The sequence below is a fragment of the Triticum urartu genome, chromosome 5A, assembly GCF_056163025.1.
Source record: "Triticum urartu cultivar PI428250 chromosome 5A, HENAU_Tu73, whole genome shotgun sequence".
NCBI classification, from domain to species: Eukaryota; Viridiplantae; Streptophyta; class Magnoliopsida; order Poales; family Poaceae; genus Triticum; species Triticum urartu.
Window position 1 is genome coordinate 521,704,598 of NC_141877.1, and position 18,711 is coordinate 521,723,308.

Here is an 18,711-nt window from a genome sequence, read left to right on the forward strand (position 1 = left end):
GCGTCAAGGCCCGCCCCGTGAGCGGCATCGGCATGCAAGATGATACGTCTCCGTCGTATCTACTTTTTCAAACATTTTTGCCCTTATTTTGGAGTCTAACTTGCATGGTTTGAATGGAACTAACCCGGACTGACGCTGTTTTCAGCAGAATTACCATGGTGTTATTTATGTGCAGAAACAATCGTTCTTGGAATGACCTGAAACTTCACGGAGCAGCTTTTTGGAAAATATAAAAAATACCTGCAAAAGATGAAGGCCAGGGGGCCCACCACCTCTCCACGAGGGTGGGGGCGCGCCTGCCCCCCTAGGGCATGCCCCCCTAGGGCATGCCCCCCTACCTCGTGGGCCCCTTGGTGCCTCTCCGACTCCAACTCCAACTCTATATATTGTGTTTCGGGGAGAGAAAATTAGAGAAAAGAAATCATCGCGTTTTACGATACAGAGCCGCCGCCAAGCCCTAACACCTCTCGGGAGGGCTGATATGAAGTCCGTTTGGGGCTCCGCAGAGGGGAATCCGTCGCCATCATCATCATCAACCATCCTCCATCACCAATTTCATGATGCTTACCATGGTGCGTGCGTAATTCCAGCGTAGGCTTGCTGGATGGTGATGGGTTGGATGGGTTCTATCATGTAATCGAGTTAGTTTTATTAGGGTTTGATCCCTAGTATCCATTATGTTCTGAGATTGATGTTGCTATGACTTTGCTATGCTTAATGCTTGTCACTAGGGCCCGAGTGCCATGATTTCAGATCTGAACCTATTATGTTTTCATCAATATATGAGTGTTCTTGATCCTATCTTGCAAGTCTATAGTCACCTATTATGTGTTATGATCCGTTAACCCCGAAGTGACAATAATCAGGATATTTACCGGTGATGACCGTAGTTTGAGGAGTTCATGTATTCACTATGTGTTAATGCTTTGTTCCGGTACTCTAATAAAAGGAGGCCTTAATATCCCTTAGTTTCTGTAAGGACCCCGCTGCCACGGGAGGGTAGGACAAAAGATGTCATGCGAGTTCTTTTCCATAAGCATGTATGACTATATTCGGAATATATGCCTACATTATATCAATGAACTGGAGCTAGTTCTGTGTCACCCTAGGTTATACTGTTACATGATGACCCGCATCCGGCATAATTCTCTATCACCGATCCATTGTCTACGAGCTTTCCATACATTGTTCTTCGCTTATTTACTTTCCTGTTGCTATTGCTATCATCATTACAAAACACCAAAAACATTACTTTTACTACTGTTACCTTTTGCTACCGTTACCACTACTATCATATTACTTTACTACTAAACACTTTGCTTCAGATATTAAGTTTCCATGTGTGGTTGAATTGACAACTCAGCTGCTAATACTTGAGAGTATTCTTTGGCTCCCCTTGTGTCGAATCAATAAATTTGGGTTGAATACTTTACCATCGAAAACTGTTGCGATCCCCTATACTTGCGGGTTATCAAGACTATTTTCTGGCGCCGTTGCCGAGGAGCATAGCTCTATTCTTTGAGTCACTTGGGATTTATATCTGCTTATCATTATGAAGAACTTGAAAGATCCAAGAACCAAGATTTATCCCTCAACTGCGAGGGGGGGTAAGGAACTACCATCTAGCTCTGCACTTGATTCACCTTATGTTTTGAGTAAGCTTGCGACACCTAAACATGCTTCTGCTATTCGTTCTGATATGTCGCATGTTATTGATGATGCTACTTCTGCTATACATCATACTTATGATGAAACAACTTCTATGCTTGATACTACCGTGCCACTTGGTGAATTTCTTGATGAACAACTTGCTAGGGCTAGAGAGATTGGAAATATTGAATCTACTAATACTAATGAAAGTGATGATGAAGAATCACTTGTTATTCCTGAGGGTTATGTTTTTGATCAAGAAGCCTCTTTAGCTATTTTAGTGTAATACTCACGATGCAGCTATATCTCCCACGTGTCGGAGCACGACTTAGAGGCATAACCGCATTGTAGGCATGTCGCAAGAGGGGTAATCTTTACACATCCAATGTACTGAATAAGAAAGAAGTACAGAGTTGGCTTACAATCGCCACTTCACACAATAGATAAATATGGCATTACATCAACCAGATACAATCAAGGTCCGACTACGGAACCAAAATAAAAGAAGACTACCCCTAATGCTACAGATCCCCGATCGCCCCAATTGGGCTCCACTACTGATCAACTGAAACGAAACAACAAAATGAACGAGATCTTCATCGAGCTCCTCCTTGAGCTCGGTTGCGTCACCTGCACGGTATCATCGGCACCTGCAACTGGTTTTGGAAGTATCTGTGAGTCACGGGGACTCAGCAATCTCACACCCTCTTAATCAAGACTATTTAAGCTTATGGGTAGGTAAAAGGTATGTGAGGTGGAGCTGCAGCAAGCACTAGCATATATGGTGGCTAACATACACAAATGAGAGCGAGAAGAGAAGTCAAGGCACGGTCGAGAACTAGAAGTGATCAAGAAGTGATCTTGAAACTACTTACGTTCAAGCATAACTCCAACACCGTGTTCACTTCCCGGACCCTGCCGAGAAGAGACCATCACGGCTACACACGCGGTTGATGCATTTTAATTAAGTTAAGTTTCAGGTCTTCTACAATCGGACATTAACAAATTCCCATCTGCCTATAACCGCGGGCACGGCTTTCGAAAGTTCAAAACCCTGCAGGGGTGTCCCAACTTAGCCCATCACAAGCTCTCACGGTCAACGAAGGATATTCCTTCTCCCAGGAAGACCCGATCAGGCTAGGAATCACGGTTACAAGACATCTCGACAATGGTAAAACAAGTCCGGCAAAGCCACCCGAATGTGCCGACAAATCCCGATAGGAGCTGCACATATCTCGTTCTCAGGGCACACCGGATAAGCAATCCGTACAACTAAAACCAGCCCTCGAGTTTCCCCGAGGTGGCGCTGCAAGGGGCTCTAGTTTTCGACCAACACTCAGAGGAGCACTGGCCTGGGGGTTTTAAAATAAAGATGACCCTTGAGTCTGCAGAACCCAAGGGAAAGAAAAGGCTAGGTGGCAAATGGTAAAACCAATGTTGGGCCTTGCTGGAGGAGTTTTATTCAATGCGAACTGTCAAGGGGTTCCCATTATAACCCAACCGTGTAAGGAACGCAAAATCAAGGAACATAACACCGGTATGATGCAAAACTAGGGCGGCAAGAGTGGAACAAAACACCAGGCATAAGGCCGAGCCTTCCACCCTTTACCAAGTATATAGGTGCATTGAAATAGACAAGATATAATAATGTTATCCCAACAATAAACATGTCCCAACAATGAACAAACTCTAATCTTCCCCTGCAACTAGCAACGCTATAAGAGGGGATGAGCAAAGCGGTAACATAGCCAAACAACGGTTTGCTAGGAGAAGGTGGGTTAGAGGTTTGACATGGCAGTATGGGAGGCATGATAAGCAAGTGGTAGGTATCGTAGCATAGGCATAGCAATAGAGCGAGCATCTAGCAAGCAAAGATAGAAGTGATTTCGAGGGTGTGGTCATCTTGCCTGCAAAGTTCTCCGAGTTGACGTTAGCTTGATCCTCGTAAGCATACTCAATGGGTTCCTTGATCACGTACTCGTCTCCCGGATCTACCCAAAGCAAGAACACAAGCAAAGGGAGACACAATCAACCACGTGCAATGCACAAGCAACATGATGCAAAAGATGGCATGACATGCGGGATGCGATATGCAATGCATATGCATGTTTCGGAAAGGAAAGATTGAACCTGGCCTCAACTCGGAAAACCTAGAGTGCTACTGGAAAGAGGAGTTGATTTCGATCGAAACCGATATAAAGATCACCGGAATCGGATGCACGGTTTGCAAATGGCAAGCAAAACAATAATGGCGCAAAGCTGCGATTAACAGCACGAGGCCATCTAAATGCATCAAGAACAACAAGCTACTGCACTCTAAGATAGCAACAAAATACATGGCAGGGATCCACTCAAGATGCTTGACAAAAGATAAACACTGAGCTACGGCTAAATCAAACAATAGGAGGTTCAAACAAGCATGACAAAAGTGCAAAAGATAACAGGTTACAGACTTAGTGGAAAAAACAACATGCCTGGAATTTAACGTCAGGAAGCAATGTTTAGAGCAAGATAATCACAAGCTACAGGAACATATCATGGCAAAGCAAAGCATGGCATGAAGCTACTCAAAGCATACACCAAAAGTCCCTCACTGACCATAAGCCAAAACGGGATCAGAAGATACAATGGCAACCATGTGAACATAGCAACTTACGTTAACAGATTCAGACTTACTAGAAAACTGGAACATGGCAAAACAGATATTAAGTAGGCATGTTTACGAGCTCGATGCACTCACCACAAGGCATTGCATGACAAACTAAGCATACATCCAGCAAGAAGACATGATGAATAAGCTCAACATAGCAAGAACAATCTCATAGCATGCATGGATCAACTACAACAACCTCGGCAAAATTGAATAACATGTAAACAATCTGCCAGGAACATTTTATAGCAAAAGTAGAGCTTGGTTGAGTCAAGCTAGGGTGCTCCAAAAATACAAACAAAGACATGGATAGATATAGCATAACAATATCTACAAAACATCCTTACTGATCATGCTCAAAAGAGGCATGGATCACTCTGTAGCAACATGAATACATGGCATAAAATTATAAACAGGGCAAAGACTTGGAAGATTTCTAAGTCCCTAAAATCAGCAACATTACGAGAGCTACTTTGCATGCTTGTGCTAGTCACCACAGATATCACAAAATTACATGGCATACACCCCTATAAAGATGGCATGGTATACTTCAAAACACATGTAGGGCTCAAGTTCATAGGAGGCACACATTAATCATGGCAAAAATGACAAATGTCCAAATCCTGATAAGAATCTGAAACTAACATTGCATAGCCCTCTTGCAACAGCATTTAGGGCATCAAGATGAACTCAAATGAACATGGTGCAATGGAATGAAATGAAGTACTCGTGGAGGCGAACAATTTGGTATGCTACACGCCCAAAACGAAGCCACGGGTGTAAAGTTATGATGCGATGAAATATGCATCGGAATTGTTAGGGACTTAACCTGATTTTGAAAGAAAAAGAGGACGAGCGGAGGATAGAGGGACGGACCGGGCCTCACCTTGCTGGACCTGGCCCAGGGAAGAGGAGGCAAGGCGGGCCGGTGGAGATGGGCCTGCGCACGGGGCCCTCGTGGCGTCGGGGAGCACGGTCTACGTCCTCCTCGCGCTCCCGCATGAGCAGGAGGACATGGCTCGCCGACGTTAGCGGTTGAGGAGCTCCGGCAAGGGCTGCGTGTTGGAAATATGCCCTAGAGGCAATAATAAAATGATTATTATATTTCCTTGTTCATGATAATTGTCTATTATTCATGCTATAATTGTATTGTCCGGAAATCGTAATACATGTGTGAATACATAGACCATAATGTGTCCCTAGTGAACCTCTAGTTGACTAGCTCGTTGATCAACAGATAGTCATGGTTTCCTGGCTATGGACATGGGGATGTCATTGATAACGGGATCACATCATTAGGAGAATGATGTGATGGACAAGACCCAAACCTAAGCATAGCACAAAGATCGTGTAGTTCGTTTGCTGTAGCTTTTCTGGATGTCAAGTATCATTTCCTTAGACCATGAGATTGTGCAACTCCCGGATACCGTAGGAGTGCCTTGGGTGTGCCAAACGTCACAACGTAACTGGGTGACTATAAAGGTACATTACAGGTATCTCCGAAAGTGTCTGTTGGGTTGGCACGAATCGAGACTGGGATTTGTCACTCCGTATGACGGAGAGGTATCTCTGGGCCCACTCGGTAATGCATCATCATAATGATCTCAATGTGATCAAGTGGTTGATCACGGGATCATGCATTACGGTACGAGTAAAGTGACTTGCCGATAACGAGACTGAACAAGGTATTGGGATACCGACGATCGAGTCTCGGGCAAGTAACGTACCGATTGACAAAGGGAATTGAGTACGGGATTGATTAGGTCCTCGACATCGTGGTTCATCCGATGAGATCATCGAAGAGCATGTGGGAGCCAACATGGGTATCCAGATCCCGCTGTTGGTTATTGACCAGAGAGTCGTCTCGGTCATGTCTGCTTGTCTCCCGAACCCATAGGGTCTACACACTTAAGGTTCGGTGACGCTAGGGTTGTATAGATATGAGTATGCAGTAATCCGAAAGTTGTTCGGAGTCCCGGATGAGATCCTGGACGTCACGAGGAGTTCCAGAATAATCCGGAGGTAAAGAATTATATATGGGAAGTTGTCATACGGTCACCGGAAAGGTTCGGGGGCATATCTGTATTGTACCGGGGCCACCGGAGGGGTTCCGGGGGTCCACCGGGAGGGGCCACCTCTCCCGGAGGGCCTTATGGGCTGTATGAGGAAGGGATCCAGCCCAAAGTGGGCTGGGGCGCCACTCCCCCTAGGGCCCATGCGCCTAGGGTTGGGGGAAACGCTAAGGGGGGGCGCCCCATTGCTTGGGGGGCAAGCCCCCCTCCCCTTGGCCGCCGCCCCCCCTCTAGATCCATCTAGAGGGGGCCGGCCCCCTTCCTCCTTCCCCTATAAATAGAGGGGTGAGGGGAGGGCTGCAGAGAACATCCAAGGCACAGCCCCTCCCCACCCCAACACATCTCCTCCTCCGTCACGAGCTTGGCGAAGCCCTGCCGGAGTACTGCTGCTCCACCACCACCACATCGTCGTGCTGCTGCTGGAGCCATCTTCCTCAACCTCTCCTTCCCCCTTGCTGGATCAAGCAGGAGGAGACGTCACGCTGACCGTACGTGTGTTGAACGCGGAGGTGCCGTCCGTTCGGCGCTAGGATCTCCGGTGATTTGGATCACGTCGAGTACGACTTCCTCATCCCCGTTCTTTGAACGCTTCCGCGCGTGATCTACAAAGGTATGTAGATGCAATCCGATCACTCGTTGCTAGATGAACTCATAGATGGATCTTGGTGAAACCGTAGGAAATTTTTTGTTTTCTGCAACGTTTCCCAACACTGCGAAGGACGGGGACGCGCGGGAGGCGCCGAAAACGGGTAGATCGGCGACGGGGCATCCAGGTCTGGGGCGGAGGTGATGTGCTCCGGCGATGGCGGCGTCTCCTGCGGAGCTCGCCGGCAGGAGCGGCACGCTGGATCGGGAGGAGCTCCTCTCGTCCTGGATCGGGACGAGGCACGAAGGCGGCGCCGGCGGGAGTGGAGGAGGCGGCGCAGGGCGCGGGCCTGGCGTGATGCTGCCGACGGCGGCCGGAGACGAAGACGGGCGGCGCGGCGGAGTGGATCTCCGGCAAAGGCGGCGGGGTACGGTGGAGCGGGTGGCGGAGCGCGGGGGCGCGGCTCGGGCCCAGCGCGGGCGCAGGCGGGCCGACCGTGGGCCTCACGGGCCGCCACGGCGGAGGGGCTGCGTGGGACACGTGGCAGCGCGGGAGAGGCTGGGAGCGGCGGCACGATTTCGTCCGGCGGCGGAGTGGGAAGAAGACTAGGGTTAGAGTGCGCGAAATTTCGGGGGAAGGTGCAAATATATAGGTAGAGGGAGGTAGGGGAGTCCAAATGAGGTGCGGTTTGCGGCCACGCGATCGTGATCGAACGACCGAGATGATGGAGGGATTTTTGGTGGGTTTTGGGCCACTTTGGAAAGGTGTTGGGCTGCAACACACACGTGGCCTTTACGGTCCCTCGGTTAATCGTTGGAGTATCAGACGAAGTCCAAATGGCACGAAACTTGACAGGCGGTCTACCGGTAGTGAACCAAGGCCGTTTGGCAAGTCTCGGTCCAATCCGATAATGTTTAACACCCGCACATGAAAAGAGGTCAAAAGGGGACACCGGAGGACATAGGGGCACCGGATTGCAAGACAGACAATGGGGAAAATGCTCGGATGCATGAGACGAACATGTATGCAAATGTGATGCACATGATGACATGATATGAAATGCAAGACACGCAAGCAAATGACATGGAAACCACAGCGAATAACTGGAACACACCTGGCACATCGGTCTCGGGGCGTTACAACACTCCACCACTATGAGAGGATCTCGTCCCGAGATCTAGAATGGTATCGGAGGGAAAACGGAAGAGGGAGAGAAAAGGTAAACTAAGTTGCTTCTTTGACAAACGAGTGAAACCAATGAACCTTGAGATGTTGAACATATTGAAAGAAAGAATGCAACGGAGATGAACGAAGTTGATAGCACTCCGTTAGGAAAGAGGAACAAGGAAGAACACATTCGGACAGCACTCCGTTTGAAAACTGAATTAAACTTGATTAAATGAAAAGATTTTTGCAGAGATGACACAAAACTCCGGTTAAATAGATAAGCATGAAAAGAACACGATCCTGACAAAACAAGAAGATGGGTTGAAGAGAGCAACATCGCAATGCCTCCGGAAGAAAGAAATAGAAGATATATAATTGAAAGAAAAGGATGGAGAATAAAATGCCAGCTTTTGCCACAAAAGAGTTTGAAAGGGCATCCTTAGAAGAAGGGTCGAACGGAGTTGTTGGAAAACCGACAACGAAAAGAGTAAGCTTGTAGTGGACTTATAGAAAACATCTCAAAATTATAAGGTGAAATTCTGCCACTAATGGAAACAATAGATTGGATTGATATCAATAAGGAGATGAGAAGCTTATTCCACCAGAAGGATAAATGAAGAACTTGGGTCATTCATGCGCCTCACAATAGCAAAATCCTTAGGGAAAGCTTTAAGTGAAATATAACCCAAGATAACTCCAATGACGAGATTGATGGATTTAAAATATCTCATTCTTGATAACTTGTGAATCCCGAAGCACGAAGGGAAATTATCAAGAATGACATAACATCACCTCAAAAGATATGCGTGAAAGAATTGCACTCCGGATTGCAAGATGAAGAATGCATGAGCTCCTCTGAAAAGAATCTTGATTAACACTTCGATAATGATTACATCCTTGATGAACCACCATGTTGAGCCTCCATGAAGAACTCCGGTAACAAAAGAATGATCAAACAAAGAGAAGTTGAAAACACAAGGTGAAGCCTTGTAATGATTTAAGATGGATCTTCATGATGAGATAAAGCGGAAAACCTGGAACTCCGGAAAAAAAGATGAACAAATGAGATCAAAAATTTGATGCACCTCCGGAATAAGGAATTGAATTCACTCGATGAAACAAGAATAAGAATTACATTATGCTTATCCTTCATCAATTAAATTGATGACAAGCAACGGATTTGGCATACTACTTATTCTGGTAGAAAGATTAAGATAGATATAGCGCAAACTTGAGAAGGTCTTCAACGAACCACCGGTAGAATTTGGAGAGCACAAATGCATTGATATGATAAACGAAGGAAGGAGAATCTTGGAAGAACCACCGTTAGAATTGAAAATGAACGAAGAAAAGAGATGAATCACCGGTAAGAAATTGAAAATGAACAAAGATACTTGGGGAAATTTAGATACAAGAGAACGAAGAGATCAAGAGCTGATAAGAGAATACTTGAATGATGCACCGGTAAGATTTGGAGAATGATAGCTGAAAGCTGAGAATGAATATGTCTTCTGAAATGATGGGCTTCGGAGAATCAAACTGAAAATACTCTTGAATAGCTCCTGATGGGTGAAAAGGATTCTCTCAATCGAAAACAATTATGAGAGGATGGCAACAAGCTAGCACCTTGAATCTTTGAGAGAACGGATATAATTTGGAGGGAAAATTATTCTTCGGTCTTCAAATTTTGAGAATGACGATGAGAGACACCACCATGAATTGTTTAGACACTCCGGAAGAATCAAAAGTGAAGAGGTTGAGCCAACGATGAAAAGAAATTGAGAGATCTTGGAGAAACACATCTGACTGATGAAAATTCATTCTTACGTCAAACTTTGAGATGAATTTGAAAAGCTCTGGGAGAATAGAAGAGTCAGGTAAGATCCTGGGAAAAGACCTGTGGGTTAGAGCCCACTCGAAAGAAACACTGTAGAATGATTTAAAAGAGAGAATGCACCGGTTGAATTAAAAGGCTTGAATGAGATACCAATCTCGAAAGAGCTTGAACGAAAGCAGACTGGAAAACACGAATCTTCGAGATATCCTGAACACTCCGGAACAATTGAATAGTGAGAAGTGGATGATTAAGAGGTGCACCGGCATGAGAAGGCATTGGGCAAAATGAAAGGACTATACTCAATACCAAAACTTGAATTGAATCCACCGGAGAAGAAAGAGAACGAAGAATGATGAATGGAGAGACTTCTCATCAATAACATGATAGTTGATTAAGAAATCTGAGTCCTTGAATAAAAAGGGTGGGAGGGAGGGACAACAAAGACAACTTGGGATGGATGAAACGAACACCGTTGAGAAAACTGAGATTGGATCTTGCGGATGTTGAAAATGAACGGATCCACTTGAAGAGAGACACGCCGGTTGAAAAGGATTGACATGACAATCTCGATTATCATGAAGGATTGGTATTCACATCGGAGTATGAGAACACCAATTCGGAAAGGTATGGAATCAACACTTGACTTCGAAGCAACTCGAATACCACAATCAAAACAAAACAAGGGATTGGCTTGCAGAATAAGCCGGAACAAACATATGATACAGATTTCATCCGAAGTTTTCGTGGTGGGGCCTACACGAACTCGATCGTACAACACCATCATGTACAAGGCAGTGTACATGACATACGAAGCGTCCCCAAGTCAGCATAGCCAAGGACTCTTTAAGACACAACGAGACCACTGTAAAACCAACCGTGGATAGGCGGACCACTAGACGTCGAACCCCAATTTCATATCATACATCTGTCGGAAAGATATCCTAAGAGCTACTTGAATTCCCACTTATAAACTCCCGAAACTTTCCGATTATGCAATCAGGTGTTGGGGATACAGGGGAAGCATAATATCTCACCCAAAACTAACAAATCCTACATCCAGATGTATCCATCCTTCAACACATAACCAAGAAACCTTCAGAAATCATTTACCTCAACCTTCGAAAAGCATCCATTATACGAGTTATGGCAATTCTCCTAAACTCCCGCCCCAGTACTGGGTGGCGTCGAGGTTATCTCGCCAACAACTGCATAAAAGAGATTTTCGATGTCGGCGAACTCAGGTATTCCATAACTGCAACGATAAAATTGTGACGACAACACCTTGGAGCTCAACTCCCCGGGACACTGCCACAACCCCTAAATGTCAGGAGGCACCAAGAACAATGTTCTCGTCACAAAACCATCGGAACGATTCCAAGATACCCGCGTGATCCTAATTTTTTTTAGTGAAATTTGAGAAGAGAAGAGTCAAAACTCTACGCCAGGATGCCTCACCAGAGCGACGAAGGGACTAAGGAGTAAAAAGAATCCTACTCTCCGATATATATAATCCTAAATGACTCAAAACATTTTTCTAGACTCAACAACGCCAGCGATTCGATCAAGCAGGGGGCTCCTGAGTCGGGGAAGGCTCTGATACCAACTTGTAACACCCACGATGCGGCTATATCTCCCACATGTCGGAGCACGACTTAGAGGCATAACCGCATTGTAGGCATGTCGCAAGAGGGGTAATCTTTACACATCCCATGTACTGAATAAGAAAGAGGTACAGAGTTGGCTTACAATCGCCACTTCACACAATAGATAAATATAGCATTACATCAACCAGATACAATCAAGGTCCGACTATGGAACCAAAATAAAAGAAGACTACCCCTAATGCTATAGATCCCCGATCGCCCCAACTGGGCTCCACTACTGATCAACTGAAATGAAACAACACAATGAACGAGATATTCATCAAGCTACTCCTTGAGCTTGGTTGCGTCACCTGCAACTGGTTTTGGAAGTATCTGTGAGTCACGGGGACTCAGCAATCTCACACCCTCGCGATCAAGACTATTTAAGCTTATGGGTAGGTGAAAGGTATGTGAGGTGGAGCTGCAGCAAGCACTAGCATATATGGTGGCTAACATACGCAAATGAGAGCGAGAAGGGAAGGCAAGGCACGGTCGAGAACTAGAAGTGATCAAGAAGTGATCCTGAAACTACTTACGTTCAAGCATAACTCCAACACCGCGTTCACTTCTCGGACCCCGCCGAGAAGAGACCATCATGGCTACACACGCGGTTGATGCATTTTAATTAAGTTAAGTTTCAGGTTTTCTACAACCGGACATTAACAAATTCCCATCTGCCCATAACCGAGGGCATGGCTTTCGAAAGTTCAAAGCCCTGCAGGGGTGTCCCAACTTAGCCCATCACAAGCTCTCACAGTCAACGAAGGATATTCCTTCTCCCAGGAAGACCCGATCAGGCTCGGAATCCCGGTTACAAGACATCTCGACAATGGTAAAACAAGTCCAGCAAAGCCACCCGAATGTGCCGACAAATCCCGATAGGAGCTGCACATATCTCGTTCTCAGGGCACACCGGATAAGCAATCCGTACAAATAAAACCAGCCCTCGAGTTTCCCCGAGGTGGCGCTGCAAGGGGCTCTTGTTTTGGACCAACACTCAGAGGAGCACTGGCCTGGGGGTTTTAAAATAAAGATGACCCTTGAGTCTGCAGAACCCAAGGGAAAGAAAAGGCTAGGTGGCAAATGGTAAAACCAATGTTGGGCCTTGCTGGAGGAGTTTTATTCAATGCGAACTGTCAAGGGGTTCCCATTATAACCCAACCGTGTAAGGAACGCAAAATCAAGGAACATAACACCGGTATGATGCAAAACTAGGGCGGCAAGAGTGGAACAAAACACCAGGCATAAGGCCGAGCCTTCCACCCTTTACCAAGTATATAGGTGCATTGAAATAGACAAGATATAATAATGTTATCCCAACAATAAACATGTCCCAACAATGAACAAACTCTAATCTTCCCCTGCAACTAGCAACGCTATAAGAGGGGATGAGCAAAGCGGTAACATAGCCAAACAACGGTTTGCTAGGAGAAGGTGGGTTAGAGGTTTGACATGGCAGTATGGGAGGCATGATAAGCAAGTGGTAGGTATCGTAGCATAGGCATAGCAATAGAGCGAGCATCTAGCAAGCAAAGATAGAAGTGATTTCGAGGGTGTGGTCATCTTGCCTGCAAAGTTCTCCGAGTTGACGTTAGCTTGATCCTCGTAAGCATACTCAATGGGTTCCTTGATCACGTACTCGTCTCCCGGATCTACCCAAAGCAAGAACACAAGCAAAGGGAGACACAATCAACCACGTGCAATGCACAAGCAACATGATGCAAAAGATGGCATGACATGCGGGATGCGATATGCAATGCATATGCATGTTTCGGAAAGGAAAGATTGAACCTGGCCTCAACTCGGAAAACCTAGAGTGCTACTGGAAAGAGGAGTTGATTTCGATCGAAACCGATATAAAGATCACCGGAATCGGATGCACGGTTTGCAAATGGCAAGCAAAACAATAATGGCGCAAAGCTGCGATTAACAGCACGAGGCCATCTAAATGCATCAAGAACAACAAGCTACCGCACTCTAACATAGCAACAAAATACATGGCAGGGATCCACTCAAGATGCTTGACAAAAGATGAACACTGATCTACGGCTAAATCACACAATAGCAGGTTCAAACAAGCATGGCAAAAGTGCAAAAGATAACATGTTACAGACTAAGTGGAAAAAACAACATGCCAGGAATTTAACATCAGGAAGCAATGTTTAGAGCAAGATAACCATAAGCTACGGGAACATATCATGGCAAAGCAAAGCATGGCATGAAGCTACTCAAAGCATACAACAAAAGTCCCTTACTGACCATAAGCCAAAAAGGGATCAGAAGATACAATGGCAACCATGTGAACATAGCAACTTACGTTAACAAATTCAGACTTAGTAGAAAACTGGAACATGGCAAAACAAATATTAAGTAGGCCTGTTTACGAGCTCGATGCACTCACCACAAGGCATTGCATGACAAACTAAGCATACATTCAGCAAGAAGACATGATGAATAAGCTAAACATGGCAAGAACAATCTCATAGCATGCATGGATCAACTACAACAACCTCAGCAAAATTGAATAACATGTAAACAATCTGCCAGGAACATTTTATAGCAAAAGTAGAGTTCGGTTGAGTCAAGCTAGGGTGCTCCAAAAATGCAAACAAAGACATGGATGGATATAGCATAACAATATCTACAAAACATCCTTACTGATCATGCTCAAAAGAGGCATGGATCACTCTGTAGCAACATGAATACATGGCATAAAAATATAAACATGGCAAAGACTTAGAAGATTTCTAAGTCCCTGAAATCAACAACATTACGAGAGCTACTTTGCATGCTTGTGCTAGTCACCATAGAGATCACAAAATTACATGGCATACACCCCTGTAAAGATAGCATGGCATACTTCAAAACACATGTAGGGCTCAAGTTCATAGGAGGCACACATTAATTATGGCAAAAATGACAAATGTCTAAATCCTGATAAGAATCTGAAACTAACATTGCATAGCCCTCTTGCAACAGCATTTAGGGCATCAAGATGAACTCAAATGAACATGGTGCAATGGAATGCAATGAAGTACTCGTCGAGGCGAACAATTTGGTATGTTACACGCCCAAAACGATGCCACGGGTGCAAAGTTATGATGCGATGAAGTATGCATCAGAATTGTTAGGGACTTAACTGGATTTTGAAAAAAAAGAGGACGAGCGGGGGATAGAGGGACGGACCGGGCCTCACCTTGCTGGACCTGGCCCAAGGAAGAGGAGGCAAGGCGGGCCGGTGGAGATGGGCCTGCGCACGGGGCCCCCGTGGCGTCGGGGAGCCCGGTCTGCGTACTCCTCGTGCTCCTGCACGAGCAGGAGGACATGGCTCGCCGGCGGTGGCGGTTGAGGAGCTCCGACAAGGGATGTGAAGGCCGGGGAAGCGCGGGAGGCGCTGGAAACGGGTAGATCGGCGGCGGGGCATCCGGATCTGGGGCGGAGGTGACGTGCTCCGGCGATGGCGGCGTCTCCTGCGGAGCTCGCCGGCAGGGGCGGCGCGCTGGATCGGGAGGAGCTCCTCTCCTCTGGGATCGGGACGAGGCATGAAGGCGGCACCGGCGTGGGCCCCGTTTGCTGCTGCCGATGGCGGCCGGAGACGAAGACGGGCGGCGCGGCGGAGTGGATCTCTGGCGAAGGTGGCGGGGCACGACGGAGCGGGCGGCGGAGCGCGGGGGCGTGGCTCGGGCCCAGCGCGGGCGCGGGCGGGCCGGCCGTGGGCCTCATGGGCCGCGGCGGCGGAGGGGCTGTGCGGGACACGTGGCAGCGCGGGAGAGGCTGGGAGCGGCGGCGTGATTTCGTCCGGCGGGCACGGACATGTCCGGCGATGGAGTGGGAAGAAGACTAGGGTTAGCCTGCGCGAAATTTCGGGGGGAGGTGCAAATATATAGGTAGAGGGAGTTAGGAGAGTCCAAATGAGGTGCGGTTTGCGGCCACGCGATCGTGATCGAACGACCGAGACGATGGAGGGATTTTTGGTGGGTTTTGGGCCACTTTGGAGAGGTGTTGGGCTACAACACACACGTGGCCTTTACGGTCCCTCGGTTAACCGTTGGAGTATCAAACGAACTCCAAATGGCACGAAACTTGACAGGCGGTCTACCGGTAGTGAACCAAGGCCGCTTGGCAAGTCTAGGTCCAATCCGATAACGTTTAACACCCGCACATGAAAAGAGGTCAAAAGGGGACACCGGAGGACATAGGGGCGCCGGATTGCAAGACGGACAACGGGGAAAATGCTCGGATGCATGAGACAGACATGTATGCAAATGCGATGCACATGATGACATGATATGAAATGCAAGACACGCAAGCAAATGACATGGCAACCACAGCGAATAACTGGAAGACACCTGGCACATCGGTCTCGGGGCGTTACATTTAGCTTGCAAAGATAGATACAAACTTAAGAGGTTATTAGCTAAATGGAACAAGCAATCTCTAAATGCTAGAATGAAACCTGACCCTGCTTTTGCTACTTCACCTATCTGTGTTACCGATAAGGATTATGAATTCTCTGTTGATCCTGATATAATTACTTTGGCTGAATCTGATCCTTTTCATGGTTATGAATATGAAACTGTTGTGGCACATCTTACTAAATTAAATGATATAGCCACCCTGTTCACTACTGATGAGAGAACTCGTTACTTTATATCCTTAAAATATTTCTGTTCTCATTAAAGGGTGATGATAAAATATGGTTTAATTCTCTTGATCCTGGTTGTGTGCGTAGTCCCCAGGATATGATTTATTACTTCTCTGCTAAATATTTCCCTACTCATAAGAAACAAGTTGCCTTAAGGGATATATATTATTTTGTGCAAATTGAAGAAGAGAGTCTCCCACAAGCTTGGGGGAGGCTTCTCCAATTACTTAATGCTTTGCCTGATCATCCTCTTAAGAAAAATGAAATACTTGATATCTTTTATAATGGACTAACCGATGCCCCCAGAGATTACCTGGATAGTTGTGCTGGTTCTGTTTTCAGGGAAAGAACACCGGATGAAGCTGAAATCCTATTGAATAATATGTTGACAAATGAAAATAATTGGACACCTCCGGAGCCAATTCTTGAGCCTATTCCTAAACCAACTCCGAAGAAAAGGGGTATTCTATTTTCTCAGTCCTGAAGATATGCAAGAGGCAAACAAATCTATGAAAGAAAAAGGTATTAAAGCTGAAGATGCTAAGAATTTACCTCCTATTGAAGAAATACACGGTCTTAATTTACCGCCTTTTGAAGAAACATATGATCTTGATCCCTTACCTATTGAAGAAACTCATGGTCTTGATAACCCGACACAGGTAGTAAAGGTAAATTATCTCTATAGATATGATAAAGCTGAAATCCCATTTACTAAGTTTGTTAGCCCATGCCTAGATGAGTTTGATAAATTTATGGCTAAGCAAGAAGACTTTAATGCTTATTTTGGTAGACAATTGAAATACAATTCAAATATGCTTGAACACTTGGGTGATTATATGGCCAATGTCAAAGGTGAACTTAAACTTATTAGTAAACATGCTTCTATGGTTACCACTCAAGTAGAACAAGTACTTAAAGCTCAAAATAATTTGCTCAATGAATTGAATAGTAAGAATAATGATAATGCTGTTAGAGTGGCTACTAGAACTGGTAGAATGACTCAGGAACCTTTGTATCCTGAAGGCCATCCTAAGAAAATTGAGCAAGATTCTAAGAGAAATAATATAGATGCACCTAGTCCTTCTAAAAGGAAGAAAAAGAAAAATTATAGGACTTTGCATGCTTCTAGTGAACCTATTACTGAAACACCCGAGAATCCAAATTATATTTCTATTTCTGATGTTGAAACACAATCTTGTAATGAACCTGAAACTAGTAATATTGTTAATGATAATGCTCATGATTATGCTCAACCTAGTAATGATAATGATATAGAAATTGAACTTGCTGTTGATCTTGATAACCCACAATCAAAGAATCAACGTTATGATAAGAAAGACTTTGTTGCTAGGAAACACGGTAAAGAAAGAGAACCATGGGTTCAGAAACACATGCCTTTTTCCTCCCAAACCATCCAAGAGAAAGGATGATGAGGATTTTGAGAGCTTTACTAAAATGATTAGACTTATCTTTTTGCGTATGCGATTAACTGATATGCTTAAAATGAATCCTTATGCTAAGTATATGAAAGAAATTGTTACAAATAAAAGAAAGATACCGGAAGCTGAAATTTCCACCATACTTGCTAATTATACTTTTAAGGGTGGAATACCAAAGAAACTTGGAGATCTCGGTGTACCAACTATACCATGCTCCATTAAAACAAACTATGTTAAAACTTCTTTATGTGATCTTGGAGCCGGTGTTAGTGTTATGCCTCTCTCTTTATATCATAGACTTAATTTGAATAAGTTGACATCTACTGAAATATCTTTACAAATGGTTGATAAATCAACTGCTATACCTGTCGGTATTTGTGAGGATGTGCCTGTTGTAGTTGCAAACGTTACTGTTTTAACGGACTTTGTTATTCTTGATATTCCCAAGGACGATAGTATGTCTATTATTCTTGGAAGACCCTTTTTGAATACTACAGGGGTTGTTATTGATTGCACTAAAGGCAATGTCACTTTTCATGTTAATGGTAATGAGCATACGGTACACTTTCCGAGGAAACAACCTCAAGTCCACAGTATCAATTTTATTGGAAAAATTCCATCGATTATATTTGGAGGTTTTGAATTTCCTCTTCCCACTGTCAAGAAGAAATAAGATATTCTTATTATTGGGGACGTGCATATCCCCATTGAGGTAACATAGTGTTATTCAAAATTTCTCCGGTTCCATGTTATTCGGAATGAGTTCGTTAACAAGACTTGATCAACCTTGTTAGTGGATTCCTTTTGATGATCATGAGATGGATGAAACTAGAAGGCACAACCTTCGGTACCCTCCTTTTACTTTCTGTTATTTATATAAAATAAAATAAACATAAATATTTTTCTATCTGTTATCTGATTATCCGTGCAATATAAAAATACCCCGAAAAAAAAGTTCTCCAAATGCCCTGAAATTTAAATATGATTTTTTCTAGAATATTTGAGAATATTTGGCACTGAGA